Source organism: Suricata suricatta, chromosome 9 (assembly GCF_006229205.1).
Source record: "Suricata suricatta isolate VVHF042 chromosome 9, meerkat_22Aug2017_6uvM2_HiC, whole genome shotgun sequence".
In the NCBI taxonomy this organism is placed as follows: domain Eukaryota; kingdom Metazoa; phylum Chordata; class Mammalia; order Carnivora; family Herpestidae; genus Suricata; species Suricata suricatta.
The window spans coordinates 137,492,300-137,496,312 of NC_043708.1; positions in this window are offsets into that span (position 1 = coordinate 137,492,300).

Consider the following 4,013-nt stretch of genomic DNA (forward strand, 5'->3'; position numbering starts at 1 on the left):
GGCGTGGGCCCACTGGTAGGAGGATTCTTTACATGTAAACAGTCCAGGCCTATAAATGTGTTTTCTCTTCCTTATGGTTTTCTGAATAAGATTTTTTTCTCTAGCTTACTCCAGGGTCAGAACACGGCAGGGAACACATACAATACACGAAACACATGCAGTCGACTGTGTATGTTATTGACGAGGCTTCCATGGTCAAGTTTTGGGAGAGTCAAAGCTGCATATGGAATTCTGACCGTGCAGGGGCGGGGTCTGCACCGTGACCCCCTTCTTCACGGGTTCGCTGTAATGAAGTCCAGGAAGATGACAATACAAATCTCCAAGTGTTCACAGCTTCACATAGATTTGTTGTCAGCCATAAACAACGATAAAATCTATTTTTAAAGAGCCTGCTTACCCACTCTTAAAAAGCAAGCCATGGCCACGACCGTGTAATGCCCCTCGAGTTTCCTCCTCAATTCCAGCACGGACGAAACCGAGTCCTGCTTGTACGGAGCATGGGAAGCCCTTGGACCAGAAGCCCTGGACACTTACCCGGCAGGTGGAGTGTAGACGTTGCAGTGGCCTGCTTTTTAAAGAGTGGGTAAGCTTCGGGAAGTCAGGTGTCACAGCCTTGGTGGAGCGCATGCTTTGTCTACAGTAAGGACTTTGCATTGTGTTGGGTTCTGTGCTGACAGCTCGGAGCCTGGAGCCTGGAGCCTGCTCTGAATTCTGTCTCCCTCTCTCTCTGCCCCTCCCCCACTTGCACTCTGTCTCTCTCTCCCTCTCAAAAATAATAATAATAATAAACATTAAAAAAATTTTTTAAAGGGAGAACCAAGAGAGGTTCCTCTGAGTTTTGCATTTCACAGACCAGCAAAACGCTAAGACTTCTCAAGATCTGGGAGAAGAAATTCTTTCGATTTCTCATGGGTCCGAGATGTCTATAGTCTCTGCATCTCCCTGTGTCCACCCCGACTTAAAACTCAACACTCCATTGTGTTCCCTGAAATTACCCTCTTTCATGAAAGCATTAATGAACAAGGTTTTTTTTCCTAAAGATTAAAAAAATTTTTTTAATGTTTATTTATTTTTGAGAGCCAGACAGAGCACAAGCAGGGGAGGGGAAGAGAGAGAGGGAGACAGAATCCGAAGCAGGCTCCAGGCTCCGAGCTGCCAGCACAGAGCCTGATGCAGGGCTCGAACTCATGGCCTGTGAGATCATGACCTGAGCTGAAGTTGGACGTTTCACCCACTGAGGCTCCCAGGTGCCTGTCCCTAAAGATTTTATTTTACTTTTTTCTTAAGGAGGAGTGTTATGTTGCCTATGCGCAGCAAACAACTAAAAGATTCACATTAGATATTTTGTTTTCCAGAGATACTTCTGTGTTAACCCACCTCTGGGAACCTCTCCCTCTGTCTCTACCTCCAACTCCACCACCTGCTCTCTTCCAGCCAACCCTCCTGCCATCCGCACTCAACGTTACACTGCTGTCCCTTCCTGATCCAGAGCAATCCCACCCTCTTCGGCTCCCAGGGACTCACGTGCCGAAGCAGTCAGGTGCCCAGGAGCCCACAGCCCTTTGCCTTAATGGGACCCGTCAGGAGCCACACACGTAGGAGCCGCCACGTCTCCCACTCAGTGTAGATCAGCCCGTCCGCTGCCGCGTGGTCAGAATGCTGAATGGTATTTGTCCATGGTTGTTCTATGGCCCTATTCTTAAAGGAATTTGCCTTTTGTCATATTTGTTTTTATCCCAAAGGTGTCCCTCAGCCTAACATAACTTGGCTGAAGAGAGAAGGACCTCTGAGTGACAATGTTTCCTTGCTTTTCAATGGATCCCTGTTGTTGCAGAACGTTTCCCTTGAAAACGAAGGAACCTACGTCTGCACAGCCACCAACCCTCTAGGAAAGGCCACCGCAACGTCTACACTCCACCTGCTTGGTAAGTGTCCAGGGCTTCTGGTCCAAGGGCTTCCCATGCTCCGTACAAGCAGGACTCGGTTTCGTCCGTGCTGGAATTGAGGAAACTCGAGGGACGTTACACGGTTGTGGCCATGGCTTGCCTCTGCCCGCTTCCGCTTGGAGCCCTGTGTCTGGTCCTTGTCTTACCCGTTCTTCTCGTAGAAGGCTGGGACTTTCCTGCGGCTACTTCTCTGTCCAAGTATCTACTGTATTGTTTCCTGCCCAGAATCAAGACCTTTCACATTCTGCCTGTGTACTTGCTCATCTGCTGCCCCAGCCCCCCATTCCAGGCCGGCAGTGAGCTCTGTTCTCGTCCGTGTGGTCTCCTGCGCCATGACCCAACAGAACCGCCCCCCACCCCCGCCCACATGCTGTTTCCCTGGAAGTATGGCTTCCAGACACGCTGCTCTCCAAGGAAGAGGGGTCCCTCACTGCCGTTCTCACGGGATAGATGTAGGGCCAACTTCTATCACTTAGGGAGGAATTCCTGTCTCCTGTGGGACTTTTCTGATTTTGTTTGACCTCTTTTGTCTGGACTTACCATTTGGTATCAGATCAGGTCCTAACCCACGTTGCTCTCCTGTTGTTCCCTCTTTTATGTATGTTTCCTCAATTAAATGGCAGGTCCTTTAATTATAGAGACCACGTCTGATTTTCTTTTTGCAGCCCTGAAGATATAATATAGTTGGGGGCACACAGTAGGTTCCTCATAAATACTAATCAGTTGAGTCTTAAGACCCCTTACTGTTGGGTCTGTATTGTAATTTGGAGACGTTCATCACAATGTGCCCCGCAGGAGAGGATCACAGGCTGCGGCTGCTGCTTCTCTCTGTAGGGAGAGTATCTGAAGTTCATTCCCTTCCCCTACCTCCATCCCTTTTGTTTCTTAAATTCCACAGGTGAGTGAAAGCAGATGATATTTGTCTTTCTCTGACTTATTTTGCTCAGCATAATACATGTGGTTACAAATGGTAAAATTTCATTCTTTTTGATCCTGGAGTAGTAAGGAAAGGAAAAATAAGATAAAGAGAGAGAGGCAAGCCATAGAGACCTGTGAAGACAGAGAACAAACAGGGCTGCTGGAGAGGAGGTAAGTGGGGGATGGGCTAGTGTGAGATGAGCATTAAGTGAGGCACTGGTTGGCGTGAGCACTGGGTGTTGCATGGCAGTGATGAGTCGCTGGATTCTTCTCCAAAACCAATACTACACTGTATGTTAATGCTATTTAATTTGAGTTTAAATAAATAAATTAAAAACTATATATCTGGAGTTGAACAAATTCTTGTCACCAAAATGGGCTTTAAATTGTTGAGGTTTTAGGACTCAATAAATACTCCTCCTCTTTCCCACCAGGGTTTGGAACCAAGTGAGAGTTGATCACAGAAGTCGGTCAGATGGACCTTAGGGACCACTGGTAGTCTTCTCTGTAGCTCCCACACCCACCACGGGTGTAGTAAGTGTGAAACGCATGTTTCACAGAGGAGTGAAATTGAGTCATTGGCAGACGTGGTATGAGATTACTATAGAATCCATTGCTGAACCAAGAGGATGAAGGAAAAGAGCTTTCTCCGTGGTGTTTCTTGTTGGCAGTTGGAGGAGCCCAAGGACATGATAGGTGGGAGGTGTCCGTGTGGGGCTGGAACCATTGTCTGGCAGGAAGCACTTTGATGTGCACTCATTATTCTGATACTTATATTCCTCATCGTCTTAGGCTATAAACCTTGAAACCACGCAGAGACACAACATGTTAGCATAGCTGTTCTAACTAAACCCTGATAGCACCCCACGTGCCCCCCACGGAACCTCCAGTCTGTGAGAGCCTGAACATCGGGACAGAACATTTCATCGGCAGGAGCCGACTTCCTAGTGGCTGTCTAAGAACACCCAAGCTGGAATAAGACTTAGATAATGTTTAACTGGTAAATAAATGCTTCTTTTCTCTCTCTCTCTCTCCCTCCCTCCCTCCCTCCCTCAGAACAAAGATGGTTGGACAGTAAACGTGGATTTCCCAAAGACCATAGAAAGCATAGGCTCCAGGCATCCAACACGGGAACCAGCAGCAATGATC